At 36.4% G+C, this 11,944-nt stretch overlaps 1 pseudogene; it reads right to left on the bottom strand.

Annotated features, from left to right (window-relative positions):
* Positions 1-2,990: 2,990 nt before the first annotated feature.
* On the bottom strand, positions 2,991-3,128 carry LOC145258446 (U2 spliceosomal RNA; annotated as a pseudogene).
* Between the last annotated feature and the right edge of the window lie 8,816 nt (positions 3,129-11,944).

Raw genomic sequence — 11,944 nt, forward strand, 5'->3', positions numbered from 1 at the left:
TACAACAATAGACTTTCCTTCTCACCAGTTAACAGCGAGAGACGCACGCCAAACTAAACACGTGCTGTACCCTTTTCTTTCATTTGTTTCTTCACGAAATAAATTCTAGTTCGTTTATTTCAATAAACGCGTTGTTCGTTCCTTCCTCAAAGCAATTCCTTTTTCTTATTTTGTATGACTGGGGGATATATATAATATATCCACCAGTCCACTACATATAGTTTATGTATTCTTTTTATATAATCATCTAAATATTCTCACATATGCAAATGAATCGCATAATTTATTTCACTTACAACCAGAAATTATTGGGAGAATATTAACATATAGATGTATACATATGTCACTGATTATCTCTTACCTCTACCTCTATCTCTACTATTATGTAAACGGAACTTTGTGTGTGTGCTCGTTCCTTATGGATTCGAAAATGGCTGGGCCGATTTTTATGAAATCTCACACCAAGGTACTTTATATGCCTTGCAGTGTTCTTAGATAGGTTTTATATCGGAATGTCTTCGATAAGTATCGATAATTGAAATAATCTAATGAAAGAAGGAACAGACGATTCTAACCAAAGTTAACATGTTGTACAGGGTAACATCACAAGTGTATTTGAGAAGTTTTATTACCACACAAGTCGAAAGGCTCGATATATAAAATCAACAGTAGGTTCTTTGATATGACGGGCGCGTTCAAAATGAATGTTTTCCTTTAGAACACAACTGAAGTATGATACTTGAATTTTGCATTTTAAACTTTAATTCCAGCCATTATATATAAAAAATAATTTTATAAAATTAACAGTACGTTCTCTACAGTGCAATGTAGACTACAATGTGTAGTGAACTATGTCACCGCGAGAGGCATGTGAGGTTTCTCCTGGTGCACCGCAATGGGTCCCCAACTAGAGCAAATCAATTTGATTGAAAAATAAACGATTTTACTGATTTAGATGACAATAAAAATATGGGTGTGTGAAACATTCGTTGATCATCATTCAATCCCTGGCAACGTCGGGTATACACTTTGCAAGTAAATATCACCGTCGACTCCTACTCGTGTCTGAGTATCAAGCTCTGCTGTTTGTGTCTCTTTTTTGGCATGTTCAGCAGAGATGGTGGTGATGGCGGTGGTTTCAACGCTAGTGACTTAGGATCGATACAAAACTTCTGTGTTAGGTGTGTGATTCTCCCAAAGGATTTTTAGTTTTTGTTATTGGAAACGCTCTAGATTTTTATATCGCTTCTGGGATCAATATTTTAACCCGTCATCAGCAATATTAGTAATAATTAAAAAAAAAAATTAAAAAAACAAATTTTATTAAAAAAAATAAAAAATAAAATTAACTAATATAATATAGTAAGGAAGTTGTAGCAACTGCAATATCCGGCCGGAATAAACCCTCAGTAGGAACATTTCATAGTGATCACCGCTTCAATGCCTACGCATATAAAGAACGCATAGGTACATGGCGTCATGATGCGACCAGCACACACATAAAACACATTACCCGAAAGTACTTCCTTTAAACTCCTCAGCCTAACGTTTACAGGAAACATGAACTGGAATAGATACATTGAGAGCGTTGCAAAGGCTGCTGCAAAGATGGTGGACTCTGTAGGCTGTTTTTGAACCCAGTCAACGACGGGTACTTTTGCTAGTATATATATATCATCACCATATCCTTTGAAATAGTTCATGTTTTTTTTATATTTTGTTTGGTTTTGGCACAAGTGAAAATATAGATGAACATCTCACAAATTTATCAAAACTTTGGAAGAGCAAACATTGAGAAGTTTGTTAACTTAAAAAAACTTCATTTACATTTAAAATGTCCAAAACATATGAGATTCTACTTTTTTAGGCGATTATGTGTGAGCACACTGAAACGTTACTCCTTCGATGTAAATATTCCCGACAAACCCAACAAGCAGCAAAATTTTACACAGTATATATATATATATATATATATATATATATATATATATATATATATATATATAGAGAGAGAGAGAGAGAGAGAGAGAGAGAGAGCAAGTCCTCCTCAAAAAACAAAAGAAGATTTATAATCGCACTTTTGCCCACTTCACAAATACCACTTTCCGACTCTTTTATTTTATCGGTCAATGATATTATGGCAATTATATTCTTGTTGTTTGAACACTCTCATCTATATATATTAGAAATAAATGTGAATTTATCTTGGTGGACCCCTTCATAACTATTGGTCATAAGACAATCTTCTATTTTTCACTAATATAAATTTTGAGGTTTTAATAATCAAAGAAATATTATAAAATTAAGCTTTATTTTTAAATGAAAACTAATTTAATGCAAATAAAGTATTCAATAACAACTATAATAATTATGATAATAATGATAATAAGTAATAATAATAATAATCTAAATTAGAGTGATAATAATTCTTTACCAATATCTTGTATTACAATATTACAATGTTTCTTCCATGGTCAAGCCGATGCAGATCAGACAGTAAAAACTAAATTTTTAATAATAAAAACTATTTTGAGTTGGTTTTCTTCATGGACCACCAAAATATCGTTGTGGATCCCATTCTGTTTTGTTCTGCCTGTGGACCACCAGAAATATTCCATGGACCCCTAAGGCACCTAAGTCATTTTTAAAATCAGTACTATATATATATATAATATTGCTTTTAAAAATGACTTAGTACTGATTTTAACAAGGTCGGTAGCCATTAGTCGCGTGCTCTCGTGTAATGAATGAATGCGTGAATGTAGGATTGACATGAAATTCTTAAAGATAAACTAAAATGACCGAAAAATGGGCTGAAATGACTTAAATAAGTAAAAAGTAAAAGATTTAGAATGACTTTAATGAACTTAAGGATGAATTGAATGACCTTAAGAATGACTTAAATGCTTAAAAAATAACTGGAATCCTTCAAAAACAACTTGAATGATCTGGAGAATGACTTGAATGGCTTTGAGACTGAGCGGTTGTAAAGTGGGTGATCATTTTACATTAAATTAATACAGAAAAGTGATCCCCCACTTTATATCACAAAGTTACAAACATAAGTACATCATGTAGTAAGAACAGATACTACACTTTGATCTTGGCCAAAAGGCCAAGAAAAGGGTATTTATTTGCTCCCCCACCGAGCAAATTAGGCATAAGGCCGATTTTTAATGTGAGGAGTGAAGTTGAAATAGGGACCGGCTCCCTGGGGAGTAGGGGAGCTGGATAGTGACAATTGGTATGAAGGATTTTCCCCACATCGACCAAGATCTTATATGTGGGGCTGCCCCCACATATGGTCTTTGCTTGCAGTATCTGCCGGAACAGATACTACACTTTGAGATATTCAATCCTTTACACTTTTATCTTGGCTAACAGGCCAAGAAAAGCTTAAAAAGGTTAAGAACAGCATCTATTGACAACAGACCTTTGATCTTAACCAAAAAGACCAAACACAAAAGTGTTATGGACAGACCGACAGACTGACCGACTGACAGACCGACCGATGGACGGACTGACAGAGTGACTTATAGAGTCACTTGCACGTGACTAAAAATGACTTAGGTGCCATCAGTTAGACTTTAAATCAAAACATTTTGTGCTCTATTCGCCTTCCCTACCGTTTGATAATTATTATAGTAAATAATTATGTCAGCCCCTTTAAGAAACTCGTTTCTTATCCTTGAACACTTTCAGTTCAAATAAAATAAAAGTCGGTCAATTTAGCTCATATGCGCAGATCATCATATAATGATAAGATCACTCTGACAGACGTTGAAAAAAAATAAACATCTAAAAAAGAATAAATGTTTAAATTTCAACAGTATTTATCGCGGTTAACGGTAGCCGAATGGATTAGGTCCTTGCTAATGAACCCAGAGATGACTTCTGTTGCTGAGTTCGAATCTATCGACTGGTGTTCATCGTGACACCCTGCACTGATTATTCCCAAAAGGATTATTAAATACTACAGACACTGGTGTTTCATCCTTAGTGTGTCACTCTTAACACCAGTTGATATATAATTTTCAGAATGTAAGGGATTACATAATTATATAATTGTTTCCAAAGTTTAACAACACCGCAGGTCACAAAAGTCATGACAACCAACAAACCGGAAGTTCAAGACTCGAGTTTTGGCCTCATTTTGGCTCATCAGTTGTACCTATATGATAGGTACAATATAATATTCAATAGAGAATTGGCTCTGCAATGATAAATACGAAATCTGCATGAATTATAATATATTTAAATGTATTTTTCGATCGAGCAATGCCGGACAAGACCAAGTACCTACCGCTAGTAATAGAATAAGTGTATGTCAAGGATAATACTAATAAAAAAATTCTTTCTTCTTAAATGTCATTGGCAATGAAATATTTTTAAAATAAATAAAGCGAATATGTCTCTTGTATGTTTAATTATTCATTAAAAATTGTAGAAATTTAATACTTTTGAAAGCAATAAACATTCCATTTTGTCTTTTCATCCTAACAAAAATTACCAGCAAAATACTCTTCTAATCAATAAAACAAATGAGACTTTGGAACGTGTTTATTGATGTAACGTTGCCCAACACGTTGTAGCCTCAGTCGTAAAGCAGACAAAGAATAGAAAAGCACGTCAACTCGCTTTTTTCGTTGTACAACGACATTTATTTCTTTATTCTCCCGTTGCCGCTGTAACGTCCCTTGTGTGCTCGTCTTCTCGAACATGCTCTCGAACGTCATCAACGTCTCTAACGTGATCGTCCATCACGTGATCGTCTTCGTTTTACAGTCTTCTTTTTTCCTTACCGTCCGCGCTATGTTACATTGTTTCAGTCGATGGGACATCATAATTTGATTTTGAAACAATTCATTTTTAAAATCGGTAAAATTGCAATTTTTACCTTAGCAACATCAGATTAATGATCAATCACCGATCGGACGATCGCATCTTTGAAAATCGATCATTTTTTTTTAAATGTGAGGAAGGTAATAATGTATGAAGTTCAAGTGCAATGTGAACAGATATCTCGCTGCTCAACTCCCTACATAGTATCTCTGCAATTTATGTAGCCCCCTACATCAAAGTGGTACTGTGCCTTGTTTTGGGTGAAAATGGAATTCAAAAAAATGTACAAACATGAAATGCCTTAGCGCATTATTTATATAGATATTAAGAACAAAAATCAGCTGGGAAACTGCATACTTCCGTCTGACAACGTAAGGATAAGAAAAACTGATATCTGGGCTTAACTTTTTCATATTGTATTAAGTATTGCTGTAGTTATGCCATGGGGATTTTGAAAATTAAAAAAAAAAGAAGTATTTATCTGATCAGGCTGAAATTTTGCGTGGTGGTTAGTGTTTTAAAATGATGTGCAAGGTGATAACGTACGCACGAACATGACATTGCTTTAGCGTATTATTATATTAGGTTATTATACTGTTGACAGTTATTTCCCTTTAAATCTATTTTGACTAACGTATGATGACGTAACTTCCCTTTTTGTTTGTAATATAAGCCATATTGTTTACGTGTACAAAATCAGTTGCGACGATGTAATTGAATCGGTTCATATGTCTCTCCTTTTTTTTTTTTTTTTAATTTTACTTTTGTTAGTTTGAAGAGATCAAGGGGCTCCTTGATTCTATTATAATTTAAATTTATATCCGAGGGCTCTTTTAAGAATAGACACTGTTCCCTTTATGGCTAGTATCTGTATTTCCTTACAGCTTGGTTTTCCAGGAATTGCTTCTAAGTATTTTTGAAGGTTCTTTTTTATTAGGCCAGTTGCTCCTGTCACAACTGGTATGATGTTTATTTCTTTCAGAGACCATGTTGCTTTTGTGTGTGTGTGTGTGTGTGTGTGTGTGTGTGTGTGTGTGTGTGTGTGTGTGATTGTGTACTTATAAATGTGTATCAGGCGAATTAATTCAGAACTCACCGCGTTTACAATCCTTATTTGTGGCTTGTGGCTGATAAGAATCTATAATAATGTTGTAGTTGTTCATTGAGCTTCTTTGTGAGTCGTCGAGTTGAGTGTGTTGTGTCGACTGTGTATTTGCGGGTTGTAACATTGGGAGCATGTTTGCCAATTTTCGGGATAAACGAGTCTGCAGTAAGTTGTCTGCCTCTCTTTTTGTAGGTAGAAACTCTTGCTGGTTCTCGCCAGCGAGATTGAAATCCTGCAGCCAAAATATTTCTCTACTGCAAGGCTTCCCGCCCAAAACGATTGTGGTTATCGCAAATGTTCGAAAAAATACTTAAGTATGTAGCGGGAAATGCGTGAACATTTAAGTATATCTTTTGAAAGTTTCCTGGGCAAGTATTTTTGAAGGTTCTTTTTTATTAGGCCAGTTGCTCCTGTCACAACTAGTATAATGTTTATTTCTTTCAGACACCATGTTGCTGTGTATGTATGTGTGTGTGTTAATGTAAGGTTGCCCGGGAACCAACACGTTGTAGTTTTCAGTCGCAAAGGTGACCAAGAATAGAAGAGAACTTCAATTTGCTCTTTTTTTTTCTTTTCTTTTGTTTTTCTTTTTCTTTTTAGTACAACGACATTTATTTCCTAAGTGTTACGTGATTGTCTTCTCTAGTGTCATTCATTCATTTCTCTTTGGTATAGCCTTTTTTTTCTTCTTCTTTATTGGTGATGTCATTCCGCATGCATTTGCATATGTGCGTTCACGCTGTCATATTATTAGTAAAAGCCTTGCAACGTGTCTTCATTTTTTTTTTTAATAATTTCTTCTTTGTCGTCAGTTTCCAGCATTAAGTAAAAAATCTGTTTTTATCAAGATACGCCCCCTTTCTTTTTTTTTTTTTTTAACTTTTGGCTTTAATAATTAATCATCATATATGAGGAGCGTTCCAAAAGAAATGCCTCCTTTTTTTTATTCAACCCACCCCCACCCGAATGATTCAAAGGGGATTGTAAATTGCATTGTTGTTAGGATGACTGAACTTATGAATCCATGACCTGAAAGTTTCAGCTCTCTGTTGCAGATGTGAGACTTTAAGAAAGCAACCCCTGTCATGGACGTACGTCAGAAGCAGAGATGCATCAATTTAATTCCTTAACGCAGAAAAATATTGGACTCTCATCGACATTCATCAGCGCCTGTTGAACGTTTACGAAACCTATGTTATTTTGTTTTTTTTTTACATGGAGGTCACCACTTATCAAGGCCCAGAGGCCACTCAGGGATAAGGGTTATTGCATGTACAGTAATCAATGAGATAGTATTATAGTAATCATTAGTATTGGAGATTTGATAGAGTGCCTTACTTAAGAGGGCGGCTTGTCAGGAATTTGTTTATGTTGGACTTGAAGACATTCAAGTTGTAGTCAGGTGAGAAACAGGCAAACGAAAGAGAGTTCCACAGTCGTGCACTTCTGAGAAAGAAGCTCTGCTCATGGAATCTACGTTTGGATTTAGGCACAGATAAAGAGTGGGGAAAATTATTGACAGTAGTTTCACCCAGACGGGTGTTTCTCATGAAAGATTGTCGAGGGGGGACGAGAGATTGGAGCTCAGACGAGCACTTGCCATGGAAATAACGATAAAAGAAGGATAGGCTCGCAACGTCTCTTCTGTGGGAGAGGGGCTGCAGGGAAGAGAAAAGGGCATCCCCCACTAGGCTATGAAGTCTATTTTGTACTCTATCAAGGCAGGATAGGCTGTTTTTAGCAGCTCCTGAAGCAGTACTCCATCCTTGGGCGTACTTGGCTTTTATACAGACAGAGAATTGCATCAGTAGTGAGATATCTTCCGGAGCAGTAGAAGGATCCCACCATTTTCCCAGCGTCCATGGCAACAAACCTGATGTACGTGTTCCATTTCAGATCAAGAGTAAAGATGAAACCCAAAAGCTTGTCAAAACATGGAACCTCCCCAAGACGAGAACCATCCATTTCAATTGATGCCAAATGGGGATCAGAGCGTTGCTGATGTAAAGATAGAAGCTTGGTTTTAGATGCATTAAAAGTAACCAGCCACCTCTTCCCCCCACTGTACCACGCACTCAAGATCAGAAGAGAGAGACTTAGAGAGAACCTTGTCATTTACGGCCTTTGATGTGTTGCTATAGATGGTCGTGTTATCAGCATAGATGTCAACGAATGATTTAAGTATGTGTTTTGGGAGATCATTGATGTAGATCAGGAAGAGAGTTGGGCCCAGGATGGACCCCTGAGGGACTCCAGCATTAATATTGTGGGCCTCTGATTTCTGCCCATCAACCACTACTCTTATGAACCTATGAGAGAGAAATGATTAAATGATTGAGAAAACATTACCAGTGATACCGTAGCTGGAAATTTTGTGAAGTAGGCCCTTATGCCATACCTTATTGAGGGCCTTCAATATGTCAAGAGCAATTGCCCTGGAAAGGAAACCTTTGTCAAGAGATTCACTAATCCTATGAGATATAATCGTTAGCACATCTGCTGTAGATCTTGCAGAGCAGAAACCATATTGCATGTCACTAAGAAGGTTGTTTCTGCTGAGGTGGTTGACTACTTCTTTATTTAATATGGATCCAACAACTTACTCATGACACACAGGAGACCTATTGGTCTGTACTAAGACTGTACCGATGTAGTTGATGTCAGCACGGTTAGAAGATGGGTTTGTTGATTTCAGAGTGGTGACAGGAATGTGAGTGGCGAAGTGCGCTCCGTACACGCCCATGCACTGCCATTGTTCATCGCTGGCAAAAGTACATTGAGAATGGTCGTAACTATGTAGAAAAATAAATTTTGGAGCGTAAAAGATTGATCGTTTTAGTGGTACCACTCTTGTCTTCGTAGCTCTTCAACTTTTTTTTTTTTTAAGTAAAAAATAGGATGCATTACTTTTGGAACAAACTTCGTACATTGGTCAAGAATTTAACATTGCTGTTTTTTGTTTGTTTGTTTTCTTCTTCTTCTACTTCTTCTTTTTTTTCTTTCTTTCTTTCTTTTTTGCTGTAAAACCAAGACGCTATTGATTCATGGAGAAGGAAAAAGAAGAAACCAAAAAAGTTTGATAAGATATCAAAAAGAAAAAATTTAATATGGCTTCCGGTCGAAAAGGCAGTGTTGGGTGTTTCATGAAACGCTGGCAAGCATTTAGACTGCAGCGCAAACACGAAGAAATTCAGCCGAATAAACAAAACGAGGCAGGGTAAAGTAAATAAATTGTAGAAACTTTAGAGAAAAGAGATTTATTCAGCCATTTAGACAAGTCGTACGTACACGGGCGCAGAGATAAGGCGCGATTTAAAATGTACTCAAAACATGGAGAAGCGAGGGGCTAAGATTAACTCTGGTCTCGAAAAAGACAAATAAACTTACGACTTTTTTGTTCGTAATCTATTAATTATTTGTTGCTGTTTTTCTAACGTGTTTGGTGCCCTGATACTTTGCTGAGGGGCCACGTGCGAATGTCTGTTAGGTTCTTAAACTGGTTAGGCGTGTAGCATTTTTTTTTTTTTTTTTTTTTTTTGCTGTAAATAGATATATGTATCGCTGAGTGATTGGTCCACCATTCAGTCAAAGGTCTGGACGTAAGAATACAGGAATTTGTTGGACTACTTTATACAGCACCCATGTAATCTGCGTTTCCAGCCTAGTTGAAATTAAAATATTGTCTGGGCAAGACGTATTCCGTTAACTTCCCCAAATCACCTTGCCACTGGACTCACGCAATATCGATTCAGGAGATGTGTAGTTGGTGATTGTGCAGCCTTTGCTTCACAATTACACACACAGCTACCCTTACAGGGGGTATACATTGTCTTTCGAGACTGAACAGAGGCGATGATGATGATGATCAATAGTAGTTTCTCTACTGTGTAATATAAACTACAATTTTTGTGGACTAAACCACTGTGGGGAGGCATGTGAAGCTTCACCCCGATGCACCGCGGTGGAACCCCAACTAGAGTAGGCAATTAATCGATTTGATTGAAAATGTGCAATTTCACCAATTTCGATGACAGTAAAATATGGGAGGGTGAAACATTCGTTGAGCGTCATTCAATCCCAGGCAACGTCGGGTCTCCTGCTAGTTACTCATAAAAATACATTTAATACATATGTACAATTCGAAAACAGAACTTCATTTGTTTTTCCTTTCCATTTTTCGTAGTAAGAAAATATAGCATTTTACTAAAACGACAGATGCTTATCAAAATATTACGAGAACATAAGTGCTTCACTATGGTTTCCCCATATCACGTTTTACGTACCACCACATTCATTCATTCATTCATTTTTTTTTTTTTTACACATTGGTCACCACTTATCAAGGTCCGGAAGCCACTCAGGGATAAGGGTTATTGCAAGTACATTACGTTAGTGTGGAGATTTTATGAAGTGTTTACTTAAGGGGCGGTTCATTAAGAATTTGTTAACGTTGGACTTGAATACATTCAAGTTGTAGTCAGGTGAGAAACAGGCAAACAGAAAAGAGTTCCACAGGCGCGCAGTTCTAAGAAAGAAGCTTTGTTCATGGAATCCGCGTTTTGATTTAGGCACAGATATAGAGTGGGGGAAATTTTTCACAGTGGATTCGGCTAGACGGGTGTTTTTTGTGAAAGATTGGCGAGGAGGAGCCAGAGATTGGAGTTCAGACGAGCACCTGCCATGGAAATAACGATAAAATAAGGATAGGCTCGCAACGTCTCTTCTGTGGGAGAGAGGTTGCAGGGTAGAGAAAAGGGCATCCCCCACTAAGCCACGAAGTCTATTTTGTACTCTGTCAAGGCAGGATAGGCTGTTTTTAGCAGCTCCTGCCCAGATATGGTTCATTCATTCAAGTGGTGGTCTGCTTGTTTAGACATTGACGGCTGTGACTCTCCATCTATCTATCTCCCTCGAAGCATTCATGAATTCATTGTTGTTCATCATTTACAACTCAATTCATGTCGTTTTCTCGAAAGTGTTTGATGTACTGCCAGAGATTTTTTTTTTTTTTTGGCAGTTGTACAGACAGTAGGTTGAAGTTTCTTTCTGACTCGAGTCGACATAAGGGAAATAACTCTAAGAAAAAAAACACCAACGTTACTTCCCTGTAGTTAGTTGTTGGAAAACAAACTACACAATAACCTTAAAAGATGAGTGTACGTTTTGATAACATTAAATGAAATAAATGGTTATTTTATTCCCAAATATCTTTTTAGATATTATATATCTAGGTTTATGCCAATTAAAAAAAAAAAAAATGCTAACTTTGTAGATGTTTGTTGTGTATTTTCAAGTTTTAACTGGACATAGAAACAGACATTTGTCATTTATATGATAGAAACCCTCTGTATTTAATATGTAATTTTATTAACAAATATAAATAATAAAATCTAAGTTGTTTCAGTTATAGGTATTATATGATAAAAGGTTTATATTGAGGAGGATCATTCATTTTTATTAATGAATTTATCATAACTACATTACCTACTTACCTACTTACCTACCTATCTTCGTCTTCTAACATTTTGTAACTCTTCCCTCATTGCTTTAACGCCCTCCAACGTATCTGTTGATGAATAGATATGGTAACCCATGGATAATGTAGGCAGCTTTCATGTGCAACGATGTCGCCCCTCTCGACAATTGCCAACCTCAACGCTATTTACCGTGGTTTCCTTTTCTTTGATCTTTTCTTCTCATTCTGGCCGTGGTGTCTTGGTGATCGTTAAGGACGCAAGCACTTGTTTACATGCATCAAAACTAAAAGAATTCAAACTCACAAGAGAAAACATAAACTCTTTTTTTCTTACAAGAGAATTACCAATTATCAAGGCCCGAAGACCACTTGAGGATAAAGGTTAATGAATAAAAGGTGGTTTGTAGTAATCGTTAATGGTGTAAGTTGGGTAGAATTTGATTATTCAAGGGGACAGCTCAACAAGAAGTTATTTACATTGAACTTGAAGTCTACCATAAGTCGACCGGGAAGCAGGCCAG

This window comes from Euprymna scolopes, chromosome 33 (genome assembly GCF_053919585.1).
Source record: "Euprymna scolopes isolate OS-2025 chromosome 33, ASM5391958v1, whole genome shotgun sequence".
NCBI classification, from domain to species: domain Eukaryota; kingdom Metazoa; phylum Mollusca; class Cephalopoda; order Sepiida; family Sepiolidae; genus Euprymna; species Euprymna scolopes.